Here is an 18,856-nt window from a genome sequence, read left to right as displayed (position 1 = left end):
TGGACCCATAAAACTTTCACCATTCATTCATTACATGCATAAGAAATCTAAAATAACATATAAATCATATGCATTTAAATCACATAACCATGTAAGCATTCACACACATAACACCATATATGATTACCTAGAAACTCTCCAAGTAAGAAGGTAAAACTGGGGTGGGGATGACACTCACAAATCTTCACTACTGCAGTAATAAAGTGTATCTAATGAAGGTTACAATGATTTGACCATGAAACATGATCTACCCTGTGAAAGGTATGCCTTGTTAAAGGCTTACAAAGACTGTTAGGTCTCACCTTGTTAGAGGATTTCAACACCCTATTAGAAGTGTGCCTAGTTAGAGGGCTTCAACTTACAACTAAGTAAGCACCCTATTAAAGGATTTTATACAACCTATTAGGACTACTTTGTTAAGAGATTTAATTGAAATCACCTATTAAAATGTTTCAGCATAGATCCTGTGGTTGGCACTTTCTTGCCTAATAACAAATCGCCTCTAAACAATAATCTTATTGATCCTTCATGATCAGATGTCTCAATTATGGATCCTTTTCTATCTTTTGTTCTTCTCAAACTAATTCTACAATTCACTCTATAACTTCTAAGTCACCTTGAATGCTCTGCAAACTATCTTGTTTGCTCCTTCAAATTCTTCCACATTCACTCTCTGCTATCATCATTAAGAGTTTAGGGCTTCATCCTCCTTAAGAAGACTTAGGTGGCTTAGGGTTAGGTATGAATATACTACTTGTGTACACTAATATGTTAGCAAGAAACACTAATCTATTGAAAGACAAAAGTATTAACCAACAAGATCAATATAAACTTTTAGAGAGACTAAAGAGGAACCCCTAATTAGGAATGTGAGACAAATGAATGGACTCTCCCAATAGAAATTAGCTCTTTGCTTGGTAGATGAGTCTAAGTAAAGGATTGGTATGTATGCTCAAATGGCTTCAAGTTTTCTTCAATGGTGGGGATGGGTAATGGCAATTTGGTAGCTTTGTGAGCTCTCAATTTGGCATTATAGGGGTATGATTAAGGGCTTTCTTTCTCAAACTAGCATTATAACTTTAGCTCAAGGATTGTGATAAAATGGCTTGGAAGGGGATCTAATTTATAGGCAAAGGGCTTGAGGGATTGAGGGTCAAGATGAAAGGATGGATGAAAGCTTATGAAGGGCTCAGATTGCATGAGAGGAGAGCACATGGATTGTGCTTCCTTACAACCAATCAAGGAGTGACACATGTCACAAACTGAGTGGATGGAGTAAAGGGCAAGGATGTGTCAACAAATGAGGCTCAAGGCATTAAATGGCCCTCATAATGGCTTGTAAGAGATTTTAAGAGCATGTAAGAGCATTGAAGGCTTTGTGGTTGGGATAAAGTTTTATGGTTGGAACATTGAGAAAATATGATAGCAAGTAATACTAATCTATTCAAGAACAAAAGCATTAACTAGCATAAAAATCATAACATATGAGATAGACAAAGTGAAACCCTCAAATGAGAATATGAACCATGGAATGGCTCTCCCAATGAGGATGGTCACTTGATTTAAGGATGATTCTATTATGTAGATTTGGGATATATGCTCAAGTTTCAAAATAGCTTTAATGGATTTGGGATTTTTGGTGTGGATGATGGCTTTGATATGGATTTGGCTTCTCAAACTAGAATTATAACTTTAGCTCAAGGATTGCGATTAAAATGGCTTGGGAGGGGATCTAATTTATAGGCCAAGGGCTCGAGGGATAGAGGGTTAAGATGCAAGGAGAGATGAAAGCTTTAGGGAGGGCTAGGATGCACTCAAAGGGGAGCACATGGATTGTGATTTTTTAGCACCAATCAGGGAGTGACACATGTCACAGGGTGAGTGGATGGAGGAAAGGGCAAGGATGAGTCAAAAAAGGAGGCTCAAGGCCTTAAATGGCCCTCATAATGGCTTGTAAGAGAGTTTAAGAGCATGTAAGAGCATTGAAGGCTTTGTGGTTGGGATAAAGTTTTATGGTTGGGATATTTTGAGGGAGGAGACTTTGGTTTGGCTTAGGAAAGTCTTAAGCTTACTTAGGAAATGTGACAAGATTAGGGGGGGGATTAGGCTTGGGTTAGGATTAGATTAAGGATGTTAGAGATGTGCAAGTGGATGGCATTCATGAGGGTGGGTGAGTTAGTGGCTAAGCTAGGTTAGTATGGGTGGATGGGGTGGATTAGGCTAAATGGAGGATTTAGGATAGGTTAGGGGCTATTAGATTTGAGGGTTTTATTTATTAAAGTGATTTTAATAAATTTAGAATTTGGAATTAGATAGGAGAATAGGATTAATTGATAAATAATGGGTTATTTGATTTATCAATTAGGACTATAGATGATTAATTAAATTAATCAGCTAGGGGATGGCAAAGGCTTAAATAAATAGGAATTTAATTAATGATGCCTTTAGAGATAGCTAAATAGGATTACCAAAGTGGTGTAATCAGATTTAGGTGTCTATATTTTGCCCCTCTTTGACATAGTCTTGAGACAATACTATTTCAAGGAAGTTCGAACAGAGACGACACGAGGAAGATGTTTTAGCAACAAAGTTGCCCCAGTCTTGGATAAGAAGAGGAGAGACTAGACTTAGAGATGCCCCCTCAAGAAGGCAATAGGGAGAGAAAATGAGGCTCGAAAACTTTTTGAAAAATATAAGAATTTGGGATAAGCAAGGAGACTCAGATTGGCAAAGAGAAGGGGCTGAATTAGCTCAAACTCTCACTATGGGAGAATGATAAAGGAGAATCAGATGCACAAAAGGAAGCAAGCTTAAGACATTCCAAGATTGGGGGGAGGATGAAGGAGTGGAGCACTATAAAAAGGAATCTAGGATAGGGAGAAGGATGAGGGGATTATAAAGATGATGCAATAGGATTTCAAAGAGTCAGATTAGCGAAAGATGGGTTTCAGAGATCCCTAAGACTAGGATTGTGGATCTCGAAAGATGAGGCTTGGTGAATTGATTTGATGGGTGGATCCTGAAGACTAAGATTGTGGATCCCTAAAGCTAAGAGTGATGATTGATTCTAAGAGATATGGTTGCACAAGCTAGGGTAGGAGAGACGGATGCAAGATATGGATGGGGGATAATGGAGATGAAGGGAATCCATTGAAGCTTTTTGAGCAAGGGGATACTTCAAAGAGAAGTACCACCATGTAGTTGAGCACTATATTTGCTATAGGATTGTTGGTTAATTGCCAAGGTTACCAAGAACATCAAGGCCATGTCACCAATCATCCAAAGGACTGACAGACTAACTTGAAACAAACACACAAGGATTGCCTCAATATCACACATTAAACCCAGAGGAAATAGCGTGGAACTGACACTGGGTAACCCACAAAAAAAGAAACAAACAAAAGACTTGATCAAGACCTTATGCTCAAATTTCCCCATTTGTAGTATACCATGATATGGAAGATCATGGCAACCTTGAGGAGGGAACAAAAGGGTTTCTTGGAAAAGATACTTCAAGACCCAAAGGGAAGATTCCAAATCAAAAGAAAGCAAAAATCAAAAAGAGAACCATTTTCCAATGAGAGGGGTAGGATGAGGTACTAACAGACCAAGATCAGACATGAGGAAAGTGATATCCTACAAGGATCTATTAGAGAGCACCTAAGCTGATGGATCTGGATGAGTGATGCATCTAGCAAGCTGAACTAAGAAAGATAACACTTTGATGACAGGAGATCTAGCTAAAGAATGCATTGGAATAGCTAACCAAGATTTGTGTGATGTGTGCAAGATGCTGATCAAGGATGAACTAACACAAAAGCTGGATAGATACAATGGTAATAAGCTAAAGAGGATGTACAAGCTGACAGACCAAGACATGTTACAAATGTACAAGGTTGTTCATGTTTATGTTTTGTGAGATGGAAATGTTTGTGAAGGGTGGGATGTCTTTAATAGTTAATAGGTGGATAGGTAGATGGTTTGCGAAAAGCTTAAGGGAAAATGGGGTTCTTTGTGTGCATGTGATAGGATAAAAACTAGGATACAAGCTTTGGTATATAATACAAGCTGGAATAATGCACAAGATTTGGACAATATTTGGATATACAAGCTATGATACAAGGGATGATACCAGATTTACAAGCTAGGGTAGAAGATTTACAAGCTGAGGTACAAGATTTACAAGTTGTACAGGAGGTATTTACAAGCTTCATTAGATTTTGGATATTTGGTTGGAACACCAAGAGAACAAGCAGGTGTTTTATGGGATGGTGAGTGAATGGATGAGGGATAGGATAGTGATAGATAATGGATTAGTCTTAGTACACAAGGCACCTGAATTACTAGGTTTTCACCAAGGTACCTATCCAAGGTGCTTGAATTGCCAAGTTTTCACCATTGGACAATTTTTTCTCTTTACTATTTTTTTTATATTTTTTAAAGGCTAGGTATACCAAGGATCTTCAAGCATAAAAATTCTTGAGATGAATGATGTTAGTAGGATCATTCAAGAGTTCTCCTTCTGGTGTAGATAGCTGATAAACTCTAGAGCCAAAGGATGCAGTGACAACATAAGGACCAAGCTAGGTAGGTTCAAACTTGCCTTTCTTTTCTCCATCTACTTGGACTTTCATGTTTTCTGTGAGGACCATGTCACTCGACTGAAAGTGTCGTGGAAGAACCTTCTTGTTGAAATTCCTTTTGAGATGAGTTTGATAGACTGTGAGATGATCATAGGCTTGTTGTCACTTCTTGTCTGAGAGATCTAGTTGGGTGAGCCGAGCTACTCTATATTCTTCATCTGATATTTGCCCTCGTAAAGATATGCGCAAGGAGGGAAGTTCAACCTCTATAGGTAGTACCGCTTTGGCACCATAAACTAGGGAGTATGGAGTTGTGCCTGTGGATGTACGTAAGGAGGTTCAATAGGCCCATAGGGCTGGATTTATTTGTAGGTGCCAATCGCAACCGAAATCATTGACAACTTTCTTGAGGATTTTGAGGAGGGTTTTGTTAGTTGCCTCTCCCTGGCCGTTACCTTGTGGGAAATATGGGCTAGAAAAGTGGTGATGGATGCGGAGGGAAGTGCATAATTCTTCCATGTTGAGATTTTCAAAGTTGCCTCTGTGGTCAGTGAAGATGGTGGATGGGATGCCGAAGCGGCAAACAATGTGGTACAAGATGAACTTGGAGACCTGAACTCCTGTAGCTGAGACTATGGGGACCGCTTTCACCCATTTAGTGAAATAGTCTATAGCTATTATTATCCATTTATGTCCATCAGATGAGAGAGGTGTGATAGTTCCAACTAGATCAAGGCCCCAATCAAGCGAAAGGCCAAGGTGGTGTAATAGGTTGTAGATCTTGTGCTGGAGCATGCACAAGATTTGTGTGTTTCTGACATGGGAGACATTTTCTAACAAAGTCACAGGAGTCTTCTTCAATGGTAGGCCAATAGTAGCTTGCTCTAAGGATTTTTCATGCCAGGACAATACCACTCATGTGAGCACCACAAAGTTTAGAGTGTACTTCTTTTAACACCATCGCAGCCTCATTTTGGTCTAAACACCTAGAGAGAGTATTGTGATAACCCCGATGATATAGGGTATTGGCTATGATGACATATCAGGATGATTTTTGGATGAGGTTCTAGCATTGGGTTAGTGTGAGGTGAGGGGATATGATACCATCTTTAAGGGAAGCATGGATTTCATTGTACCAAGGGGATTAGGGACCAAGCAAGATACAAACATAGTTTGAGTCATCATTCGCATAGGCAGCTGTGAGGAGCTGCTTGACTAAAAACTCATACTGCGTAGCTGCTTGGGGAATTTCCAAGAGTGAGCCAATAGTAGCCATAGCATCTGCTGCTTTGTTTTGCATTCGAGGCACTTGTGTAAACTGAAGCTTTGTAAAATGCTAGGTTAGTTGATCAACTAGCTCGTTGTAGGGTAATAGCTTTTTATCTTTGGTTTGATATTCATTTAAGGCTTGCTTGATGATGAGCTAAGAATCGCCAAAGATTTGTAACTTAGTGATGTTCCATTTTGCAACTATCTTTAATCTTGCTATGAGAGCCTCATATTCAGCTATATTGTTGGTGCTAGGGAATTGTAGCTTGAAGGCTTTTGGAATGTAATCTCCTTGAGGTGTGACCAACAATATTCTTGCCCCTGATCCATGAGATGTGTATGAGCCATCAAAATAAAGTTTCCATGGGGGATGTTCTTCAATTAGATAGATATGCTCATCTGGAAATTCTATGATCAAAGGATATGTATCTACTAGAGGCGCATCAGCTAGGTGATCTGCTATAGCTTGCCCTTTGATTGCCTTTCTGTCCACATACTGGATGTCAAATTCGCTAAGGAGCATAACCCATTTGGCCAAACGGCCTATAAGTGTTGTTCTAGAGAACATATACTTGAGAGGGTCAATCTTGGAGACTAGTTGGATGGTATGACTTAGCATGTAGTGGCGAAGCTTTTGAGTGGAGAAAAAAACTACCAAACAAGCTTTTTCCATAGGAGTATAATTGAGTTTATAACCAACTAGGGTTCTACTGATGTAGTAGATGGATCTTTCTCTATCGTAGTCATCAAGCTATGCTAGAAGTGCCCCTAGAGCAGTAGGCATTTCTGATATGTACAAGATCAAGGGACAACCAAGAATTGGTGGAACCAAGATAGGGGGATTGATGAGATACTACTTGAGATGATCGAAATTGCATTGACATAAAGGATCCCACTTGAAGTTTTCATCCTTATTTAGTAAATGTGCAAATGGCGTACACTTATCTGCAAGCTGGGAGATGAAGCGTCAGACGGATTGAAGCTTTCCTTGAAGAGTGTGAAGTTGTCGTAGTGTTTGGGGAGGAGGCATGTCTAAGATAGCCTTGACCTTCTTGGGGTCAATCTCTATACCTCATTTAGAAACTATAAAGCCTAGAAGCTTGCCAGATGTGACCCCAAAGACACACTTCTTGGGATTCAGCATGAGATAATATTTGGCTAAGCTATCAAAGACTTTCTCAAGGTTAGCACGATGATCCATGAAGGTATGAGATTTGGCCAAGATATCATCCACATAATCCTCCAAAATGCTATGAATGAGATCATGAAAAATGGTTGTCATAGCTCTTTGATAGGTAGCCCCTGCATTCTTTAGGCCAAAAGGCATCATGTTGTAGCAAAAGGTTCCCCAAGGGGTAGTGAATGTTGTCCTATGCTGATCCTCTTCTGCAATCTTGATTTGATTATACCCAGAAAATCCATCCATGAGGGACAAAATTTCATGTTCAGCTGTAAGGTCTACAATCATATCTATGTTGGGCAAGGGAAAATCATCTTTTGGACAAGCTTTGTTAAGATCTTTGAAATTAGTGCAGATTCTGATGTCACCGAAAAGGCTTAGTGACGGGGACCATGTTGGAGATCCACTCTAAGTAGTTGATAGGTCGGATAACCTTAGCATCTAACATTCTTTCTAATTCAACTTTGACCAGTAATGCCACCTTGGGGTGCATTTTTCTAAGCTTTTGTCTGACGGGCTTGATCTTTGGATCAACTGCAAGATGATGAACTACAAGTTTTGGATCCAGCCCTAGCATGTCCTTATATGACCATGCAAATTGAACAATGTTCTCTCGTAAGACCTCAAAGAGGAGATCAGCTTGGTCTTGCGATAGGGATGTAGCAATGTGAACAAGTCTGGGGATCCCTGAAAAACTGATGTTGACTTCTCTAGTATCCTCAATTAGAATAGAAGACACCTCTGGTCGATTATCTTGAGGAGGCAATGCTAAATCCTCATGTTCTACTTGTGGCTTTGGATTTTCTTGCTGAGGGGTTCTCTTCACTGCCTTGGCTAGTCTTGGATTCACCTTAGTTCCAGTTTTGGGTGTATCGGAACTAGGTTGGGGATTTTCTCCAAAATATGCTTTTGGATCCAACTTGTAGATATATGTTGAGTCTGGCTTTGTTTGTTTGTGAGGTGTTTCAGCTCCCATGAATCTCAAAAGAACTTCCTCTGATGTGAACTCATCAATGTGTATGATGCTTGGTTGGTCCCAATCTATGAGATGTGGATGGGCGAGTGGTAGGTCAATGAAATGGATGGATATTTCTTGGAGAACAGAGTCTCCAAGGAAGATTTGGTCTGGGATATTGTCATACGCTCTCTTTTCAATTTCCTTAGGAATGTCTTTGATTTCAACAAGGTTGCGGTGAATGTTTGAAAAAGCATGACCATTCTCATTGGTGCCCCCAGTTGTGGGTATGCCAAAGCTGAGACCTGACTTTGATTCCCACTTGTGTGCATCGATGGGGCACTGCATGCCTCTTTCTTCTGGTCCTAGACCACCACCTTGATAGTTCCTTTTGTCAGTGATGAGCTTATGTTCTTGGGGATAGTTCTGGCTAAAGTGATCAAGATGTGCTTGATTTCTTGGAGGTGCATCCTTATGTAACTAATTGCTGATATCTGGAGTGAGCTCCTCATGAAGAGGGATTTTTGAGGATACAAAGGTTGTTGGGCCAAACGGTTTGTATCGAGGAGGTGCAATCTCCTTAGCTTTGTGATATGGCAGTCATCCATGGGCGTGTGGATCAAGTGGGAGTACCCCAACAGCAAATGCATCTAACAGACTATACTCTCCACAGCCTTTGTTATTGATCTTCATGGTAGATAGGATGGAGGCAAGGATGATTTCTGGGTCATTACAAGTGTGGGATGAGCTAGCAATGGCTGTGCCAATATCAATTCCAGGGCAATGGTTTGTATATGAAGCTTCAACCGCATTGCAGTAAGCAAAGGGTTCTGGATCGGCACGGATGGTTACCTCAGTGCCTTGATGCAAAAATTTGACACACTGATGGTAAGTGGATGGAACGGCTTTCATGGCATGAATCCATGGGCGATTGAGGAGGATGTTAAATGGTAGGTTTAGATCAATAACATGGCAGAGTGTTTCTTGGATGACTAGCCCAACCTTGATTGGCAAAAAAATAGTTCCTTCTGTGGTTCTTTCCAAGTTGTCATAAGCTTTGATGGTGATAACCTCACTGATGATATCTACCTTAGTATACCCAGCTTGTTGTATGAATTTTAGGGTACAAATATTCAAGGCTGATCCATTATCTATCATTACTCTTTTTACAGCAAAATTGGATACCATTATGGCTATGCAAAGCAGAAGGGTGTGATCTGGCTCGACCACGGGTATGTCAGTGGGTTTGAATGATAGGGAAAATGAGGAGGATAGGTGTCCAATGAGATTACGAAAATCAGTAGTGTTGATATCTAAAGGGACATAGGATTCTATGAGAGCACTGTCAAGGATGTTCTTGTACACAGGACTAGTGCAGAGGAGGTCTAAAATGAAGATTTGGGTTGGCATGTTCCCAAGGTGTTCCAAGATATTGTATTGGCTTTTGGATGGAGCTGATGATATTGCTGGGGTTGATAGTGCTGATGGGACTGGTGGGGCTGTGATGTTTAGTCATGTTCTTCTGGTGGTGACTGTACACTCATTATTTGAGCCTTGGATATTGATAACATTGACAGAAGGCTCTTTTTCAGATATACAACTGATAAGGCTACCATAGTCTATGTAGGGTGAAGTGTGGTCATTTTTCTTCCCATGTTGTTGGTTTGGCTGGCAGTTGTTGGTATTGTTGGTCTTGGTTTGGATAGGTTCTTTTCTAGGATTTTTCTTGTTGTGAGGAGGAAAAGCATTTTGATAGATCTGTAAGCCTGCATTGGGAGAGGTTTGGGCACCAACGGTGATTTCTTTCTAATCAATGAGGTCCTGTACATAATCTTTCAGTTTCATGCATCTGAAGGTGTTGTGACCTTTTACCCTATGAAATTTACAGTACTCATTGTCTTTGTACCATGTAGCTTTGGATTGGCTTGGGTCAATTTGCTAGGTAGGAGGAAATTTGATGAGGTTTTCCTTAGTCAATTTCTCAAAAATGACATCCAATGGCTCACCAAGGGGTGTATAGTTTCTACATATAGGTTGGAACTTAGGCTTTGGTCTTGTAGCTACATTGATGGCATTAGCTTGATTGCTAGACCATTGAAAGTTGGGTCTTGGATTGTGGTTTTGATAGCTTTGGTGATTCTGCTATTGGTAGTTGATAGCTTGTTGATTGTTTGGTTGATACGGTGGGTTGGACTGATTTTGGGAAGGACCAACAATATTGACATGTCTCGTATCGGTAACCCCAGTTGTTGCAACATGCTTTTTTTTGTTCCAATACCTAGACTTGTCATTGGAATGTGATTGCTTTTGGTTGGCCTCCTTGTAAATCTTGACCACACCATCTTTAATGAGTCCTTTCTCAAGGATCATTCCTTTCTCTTTGATATCTTTGTAGGTCTGCAAATAGTTCATGGTCATGTGGTGAGCCAAGCTAGGATGGGCACTATCAATAAACATTTTCACCAAATGGTGTTCTGGCAAGGTGCAAAATATGCAGGTGGTAAGGGTTTGCCATCTTTGTAGATATTCGAGAAGGCTTTCTCCACCTTTTTTCTTAGTGTGGACAAGATCAACTACTAATAGCTCTGTTTCGAGAAGATGGGCATATTGGGCTACAAATGCCCCAAACAATTCAGGAAAGTTTTTAATTGTACCATATGGAATTCTATAAAACCATTCAAAAGTTGGTCCGGCCAAGCTTTTGGGAAAGAGATGCAAGAGGAAGACATCACCATATGCCACTTCTTGGCAGTGCATGTAAAATTCTTTGATATGTGTGACAGGGTCTCCTTTTCCTTTGAATTTGTCAAACTTGGGTATCTCAAAGTGTTTGGGAAATGGTGTCATGGTAATGGCTCTGTCAAATGGGTAAGGACACACATTCTCAAACTTGAAGGTTTTTGGATCATTTCCCTCTTGGATGCTCTTCAAAGTTGTCTTCATGGCTTCCCATTCTAAATTGATAGGTGATGGCTGGGGTGCCCCCAATGTTGGAATGCCCTGAGGTAGGTATGTGCTAGATGGGGCAATGGAACACAGATGGCTTTGAGGTATGGGCTGGTAGGGATTGTACATAGCTTGGGCAATTGAATGGTGGATGATGGGTTGCTGAGGTGGAGGGGGCACATATTGTTGCATGTGTTGCGAGGCTTGCTACTGGTATGGGATTTGGGATAGGGATTGAGGGATGTAGGCTGGCTTTGGGATAAATGGATTGCTTTGTGGAGGTAAGGTATAAGATGGTTGTGAAGCTTGGGGAAAGGATCGGGGAGCTTGTGGAACTTTACTTTGGATTTGAGGAGTTTGACCAATATATGTGGGTTGTGCCCCCATTTGGGAAGGTATTTGCATGGCAAAAGAGGCCAAGTAATTGGTGTTTGGTGGTGGTGGATTTCCTCCTAGAAATGGCATAGAAAAATAGTTAGTAATAGGAGGTAATGGATTAGTTGGTGGTGGAGGTGGTGGGAATTGAAAGCTTGGAAATGGAACTGATGGGGTTTGATAGCTTGGTGGCTAGATTTGAAAGCTTGGTAGAGTGGTGGCAGGAGGTTGGGTCACTTGAGAGCTTGGCAGAACATTGGTAGTAGCTTATGGGGTTTAATAGCTTTGTGGAGTGAGGGCAATAGCTTGTGGATTTTTGGCTGATGGTACTAAGCTCCAAGGACCTAGTGGAAATGATGGAATTGTGCTCTGAGCTAAGGTAAACAAGCTGGGGGTGATGAAAGGGTGATTACTTGGCCCCATGGGTGGCATCCCAGTTGTATATTGCTGAGGTTGGCCAAAGATACTAGCACTGATTTGGGAGATGGGTGGATTTGGAAGGCTAGGTTGAAGAGCAGCAGCAACAATAGTGAACAAAGTGAATGATGAGGTGTTTTGGGCGAATGGGGTTTGGGATGGAGTGGTATGGACCAATGGTGGAGTGGTGGTGGTTGGATTGGTTTGCGGAAGGGAGATTTCAACTTGAGTGGAGGCTGGTATGTTTGGGTCTGTTGGATCATATGGGGTGGGTTGAGGCTCTTCTTTTGGCACATATTAAGGATAATTTGAATCATAAGAGCCTATGGGTGGTGGGAGTTGTCAAAACAACTAGTGAGATGGATCTGATAAGGGAGGAGGTCTTCCAAAGTCGAAGGCTCCTATGTTGTCCCTTCAAAAGTTAGCCATGATTGTTTCTTTATTCTTGTCTATAATGGCATTCACCAATACTAAATTTCTTGAATGGTTCATGAAAGCTTCAATGTCAGTAGGTGATGGTATAGTGTTCTTTGGGCTAAAGTATGGTTGAGTGCTTGAGGGGAGCGATGTGGTTTGATCCAAATGATAGGGCTCCATTGTTCCCTTCTTCTTCTTAGCTAAGCGAGTGACGGGTGGCATGAAAATGCATAATGTTCCTAGAAATGAGATGCAATAATGCTGATGGATGCAAAAGGGGAAGGCTTTTCTATGAAAATTATTTCCTAGGTTGAGGCAAAGCTATATGATAAACCTAAGGAGGATTGGGTTGGGGATTCTAACTTCAAAGATATGTTGCCAAAGAATGAAAGGTCTACTTTCCTATGTGCAAGCTTGGTGGTGATTGTGTCAACTTTAAGGATAGACTGATGATGCTTTAGGAAAAACATGAGATTGACCACTTGTGGATCCCAACCTTTGGCTCAAGGTGATGAGGGATAACAAGTGAGAAAGCTAGATTACCCTAGACAAAGCTTTGTCAAAGGGATAACCTCGGTGAGGCTGGTGGATTTGCAAGATGGTAGGAATGGAAAACCCTTGACAAGGCGACAATAATTTTGAAGGCTTGGATGTGAAAATTAGGCTTTTGGGATGCTAGCTATGTTTGATTGGATTGGTTTGGTTCTAAAGCAAAGATCTAAATGAGATGGATGAGCTAAAATGCTTAATGGGATAACCTAGAATGGCTAGCTTTCCTACAAAGATGACTCTAAAGTGAAACTTACGCAAGAAGATGTGGAGAAACAAGGGGGCCTAATCATAGAAATCATACCTAGTTGGTAAGACATACGCAGGGTTAACTCCTGGATGCTTGCTAAATCTGATAGTGCGATCTAACCAAGCATCTTGATAGGTTTTGTCAGCAGCTTTGTCTTCTACTTTGTGGAGTTTGGAAAATTGAGGGCTTGGTGTTAATTCCTTTCTCTTGGCTGAAATTTCTTGGTATGCTTGAGAGGGCTTGAGTTTGGCTTTGTGAAACTTCTATTTGGGTTTGGGTTGTTCTGACATAAATTCTTGAATCTATTTGGCTTTGAGAGATCGTGGTTGTTTTTCTTCAACGTGTTCAACTTTTGAAATAGGTAGTGACTACGCTAAGTGTGCCCTAAGCTAGGATTGACCAAGTTTTGTAAACATTCATTCAACAAGTAAAAGATCAAGCAATAGATAGGAACAACTAGATAGAAGTTTTTGATTCTCAGAATGTGATACTTGCACCACGGAGTGTGTATGTTCTAAAAATGTTTTGATCAGTCACTTCAAACACATTAACATCCTAGATGGTTTTCTACAAGGCTGACAATTGGTTTAGCTAGGGAGTCCTTGATATACCCAAGGTACGTGAGGCCCAAATCTATAGATGAAACCAAAATAATGTCACGCAGTCAAGAGGAGCAGTAACCCACTTCTCCTCTTTCACTTCTCAAGGGTATAAAGTTCCTTGAGGCTTAGCCCGAGTGAAAAAATCTTGATTCCAAGAGAGGTGTCTTTGGATTCACCTCTCGATCTTTATACTCTGTTGAAATGCTAGAGTTGAGGTCGTCCAAAGGGGTGATGAAATCACCAAGCAGGCCTCCTAAAACTTAAACAAGATTTTGGATCCTAATCTTATGCACCCAAGATGGCCTCGAAAGATGACAAGGGGAGATAAGACTTGGATGATCTTGAGCTAAAAGACAGAATTCTTTTCCAACTGACGTTTAAGTTTTCTAATCTAGACCTTGCAAACACACATGTTTAGGATGCAAATGTTCAATTCCAACTTGAAGTGTTAACAAAAGTAAAATTGATCGAAGAATAAATACACCAAGAAGATTTAGGGTCAACAAAAGTAAACTCACGTGCCCAGAGGCACTCCACATGAAGTAGTGATTGATTTTTCTTTAAGGCATTCAAGATTGAGTGTGAGTTTGTTTTAAGCCCAAAACAAAGATGTGTGAAATTCGATTTCAAGCGTGCACCCAAAGGCCCTCCACGTCAAAATTTGTTCAATTTTTTATGCCCAAATGAAGTGTTAGCGAGACTAATGTGCATTCAAAGAATTTTCTAACTTAGAAAAACTAATAAAAACACAAGTGGAGTTTGATTTTTGTGGAGCACTTAACACCCTGTTAGGTAGACCCATCCCCATATATGGCGCTGAGATTGCAACCAATGGTTAGAATGATGGGTGATTAAAGGAGGTGAGTCCAACAAAAAACTCATTCAAAGCATCTTTATTTGGTTTTTATAACTTAGAAAGTTTCTAAAATGTGGATTCTTTTTATGCCCCAAATGATGAAGTGTGAGATATTGTAATAATTAATTGACCTTTTGCATTCAAGATTGTGTTTGTTGTTTTAAGCATGAATTCCAAGAAAAAGTTGATTTTAATCCATGGCATTCGAGAGTGATTTGAGCGACATTCATTCAATGAAAGATGTGTTTAAACATGCAAGTTCATTATAAGAAAAACCTGCAAAAAACATGATAAGGTTTGTTGCTTCAACCTGCAATGCGACAAAAAGCAATTTGATTAGTCACCCAAAATCTTTCAAAATGAAAGCTTAACTATGGGGAAAAAAAAAATTAACTTTTTTTTGTTCTTTTTGATATGCGTAAAAATGCTTAGAATGGTCTATATCCTACGGAACCACTAAAAGTCAAATTTTGAATTATAGTTTCTTTTTCTTTTTCTTTTTTTAATAAGATAAATATGATTATGATTATGATGTGATAATAAGCATAAAGATATGATGAGAAAACCTGCAGAAAATTAGTTAGAATAAAAACATGCACTAAAAAATGTTAAAAAAATTGAACCAAGCAGATATTAGAGCGAACCTGCAGGTTAAGAACGCGTTCTCGCAGTCGCGAGAATGTGGCAAATGTGAAGTAAAGTTTTGGTCAGAAAGGCAAGGCGATCCCGCTGGAGTTCCTGTTTGTGGGAATGAAAATCCCGCCACGAATTTGGATCGCAGGAATGACAAGAAAGACTGGTGAAAACTTAAAATAAAAAACCAAGGAGCTCATTTTGAACAGAGCGATCCTGCTGGTTTGTGTTTTTTACAACGTTCCTGCAATGCGGGAATGATAGTTTTGCAAGAAAATTAATGATTATAGATGAAAAGAATATAGTTCGCATTCTCACAAGTGGGAATGATAATCTCATTGTTCTCAAGCACATTCTCGCAAGCGGGAATGACAATCTCGCTGGAGGATTAGACAATGGGGATGCAGAGCCAAGTGCAGGATACGTGATGGGGGCTAATTTGTGATGACTATCAAACTCACTGTCGCGGATGCGCATTCCCGTCGAAGAATAGCCGCATTCCCATGATCACGAAATCGCGTTCCTGGGGTCACGGGGATGCAAAAAAAAAGTTTTTTCTTAGGTTTGACTAGGTCAAAATTGATTATAGGGTTGTATGCGTGTTCCTGCGGCAGTCAATAGTACCCTACAACCAAAAACCACAAGATAAAGACACAAAATTTAAAGCACAAAACATTAGTTTCCCATGGTTAGTAAAAATATGAAAAAGTATGTGAAACTAACAAAATGGAGATTAAAATGACCCTTGCGGGTTCCCAACAGTCATGTCAAAATGTATATGAGAAAATATGATAGCAAGTAATACTAATCTATTCAAGAACAAAAGCATTAACTAGCATAAAAATCATAACATATGAGATAGACAAAGTGAAACCCTCAAATGAGAATATGAGCCATAGAATGGCTCTCCCAATGAGGATGGTCACTTGATTTAGGGATGAGTCTATTATGTAGATTTGGGATATATGCTCAAGTTTCAAAATAGCTTTAATGGATTTGGGATTTTTTGTGTCGATGATGGCTTTGATATGAATTTGGCTTCTCAAACTAACACTATAACTTTAGCTCAAGGATTATGATTAAAATGGCTTGGGAGGGGATCTAATTTATAGGCCAAGGGCTTGAGGGATGGAGGGTTAAGATGCAAAGAGAGATGAAAGCTTTAGGGAGGGCTAGGATGCACTCAAAGGGGAGCACATGGATTGTGCTTGTTTAGCACCAATCAGGGAGTGACACATGTCACAAGGTGAGTGGATGGAGGAAAGGGCAAGGATGAGTCAACAAAGGAGGCTCAAGGCCTTAAATGGCCCTCATAATGGCTTGTAAGAGATTTTAAGAGCATCTAAGAGCATTGAAGGCTTTGTGGTTGGGATATTTTGAGGAAGGAGACTTTGGTTTGGCTTAGGAAAGTCTTAAGCTTACTTAGAGAATGTGACAAGGTTAGGGGGGGGGGATTAAGCTTGGGTTAGGATTAGATTAAGGATGTTAGAGATGTGCAAGTGGATGGCATTCATGAGGGTGGGTGAGTTAGTGGCTAAGCTAGGTTAGTATGGATGGATGGGGTGGATTAGGCTAAATGGAGGATTTAGGATAGGTTAGGGGCTATTAGATTTGAGGGTTTTATTTATTAAAGTGATTTTAATATATTTGGGATTTGGAATTAGATAGGAGAATAGGATTAATTGATAAATAATGGGTTATTTGATTTATCAATTAGGACTATAAATGATTAATTAAATTAATTAGCTAGGGGATGGCAAAGGATTAAATAAATAGGAATTTAATTAATAATGCCTTTAGAGATAGTTAAATAGGATTACCAAAGCAGTGTAATCAGATTTAGGTGTCTACAATACTGAGATTCATCTATTTTTGTCGATTAAACCTTCTCATTTTTTGATTGGTTGCATGTAATTTCATAGGGAATCCAAATAGAGATTTGTCCTTATCTCCACAATATTGAAATATAATCTTAAGTCAGCTCAAAAATGGTTTACATAGTTGTTTGTGCCATTACAAACAAATTTGTTAGAACTATGTCACCAGGCATATGAAGTTTTTGATGCTCGACATGCACTATTTTGTATATTGTGACTTGACACCCGGATTACTTAGCATCCACTATTTAGTTGGCTCTTGAATCACTCAGCATGGTCTATTTACTCGGCACTTGAGTGACTCAACACATGAGTGACTCGAGACTCATTGCAACTCGACATAGTCTAATTATTACATGTTGTGCTCTATATGTATTACTAGTTTGGCATGAACTAAGTAAATGGCTTAAGTGTGTTGACACTCACTTGTCAAAACCAATCTGAGATCAATAGATGCACCTATGAACTGAGGCACACTACAAGTTTTGGCATCGAGAAAGATCATTGTTTCAAATCCAAACAAAATGTGATCTCTCAAAAATGAGATAGATTATTTTAGGCCGCGGCATAATTGTCCTATAGCATTTGACATTTCATCGATAGCCCTCACAAGCTCTGAGTTATGACCCTCGAAAGATCGACCTTGAAATTCACTTAGAGCACCTTAGAGACTCTTCAGTACGAGGTGGCCATGAATGATGGAGGCTCTCCATGATTGGAACAAGGGTGTCACTAGGATTCACCACCTATCTGGAGCTAATTGCATTGATGATTTGATGCCAATATTAGGGGTTTCAAAGTTACACTATGATGCACCTATGAATTGAGGCACACTGTGAGTTTTGACATTGAGCAAGATTGTTGTGCCGAATCTAAACAGAATATGATCTCTCAAACATAAGATAGGTTATTTTAAGCCTTGGCATGACCATCTTGTATCATTAAATGTTTCATTGATAGCCCTCATGAGCTCCAAGTTATGACCCTTGGAAGATCAACCTCAAAATGCACCTTGGAGACTCTTCAATATGGGGTGGCTATGAACGATGGATGCTCTCTGCTGCTAGAACAAGGGTGTCACTAGGGTTCACCCACCCATCCATAGCTAATGGTATCGATGATTCAATGCCAAAATTAGCTGTTTCAAAATTATGCTATGATGCACCTATGAACTGAGGCACACTACGAATTTTGGCATCAAGCGAGATCATTGTGCTAAATCTAAACAGAATGTGATCTCTCAAAAATGAGATAGGTTGTTTTAGGCCTTGGCATGAATATCATATAACATTCAATGTTTCATTAATAGCCCTCACAAGCTCTAAGTTACAAACCTCAGAAGATCAACTTCAAAACGCACTTAGAGAACCTTGGAGACTTTTCGATACGGGGTGGCTATGAATGATGGAGGCCCTCTACAGCTGGAACAAGTGTTTCACTGGGGTTAGTGTTAAGTAAAAACTTTATTTTTTACCTCTCTCAAGTTTTTTTCATTGGGAATAGTGCAAGTTCAGTGTTAGTATGTATTTAAATCATCATTTTTTAGGTCCCTCCACATAAATTGCATTAAGTAAAATCATCTGTGTTTCATACATTAAATCAATAAGTTTACATTTACAATATCTCAAGTGTTTCATCATTATTATATCAATACAAAATTACCAAAAATCATAGTGTTAAAAATAGTAGTGTCAAAAATAGAATAGATTTTTCTTCATTCTACTCCTTATTTAGTTATTTATCTTCATGCATGGCTATTCTTCATTATGTACCTACATTCCAATATCATAAAAATTATTAGTAGCTTATTGTATTAAACAAGATAATAATTGGTTCATTGAATCATTATGAACAAAATAACATAAGAAGTAAATATACTTAGTCGAGTGTTCTTGTAGGGTCCTCTCTCTATTTTAGGGTCTCCAATAGGGCTTCATGATCAGCATT

The 18,856-nt window shown here is 39.6% G+C and overlaps 1 pseudogene; it reads left to right on the top strand.

Moving 5' to 3' along the window:
- Positions 1–18,856, top strand: part of LOC149540667 (calmodulin-binding protein 60 D-like) — a 95,957-nt pseudogene that overhangs the window by 17,636 nt on the left and 59,465 nt on the right.

Source organism: Cupressus sempervirens, chromosome 9 (assembly GCF_028749045.1).
Source record: "Cupressus sempervirens isolate cs-2001-9-10 chromosome 9, ASM2874904v1, whole genome shotgun sequence".
In the NCBI taxonomy this organism is placed as follows: domain Eukaryota; kingdom Viridiplantae; phylum Streptophyta; class Pinopsida; order Cupressales; family Cupressaceae; genus Cupressus; species Cupressus sempervirens.
Note: the sequence above shows the minus strand (reverse complement) of the source record. Positions and strands in the feature narration are given on the sequence as shown.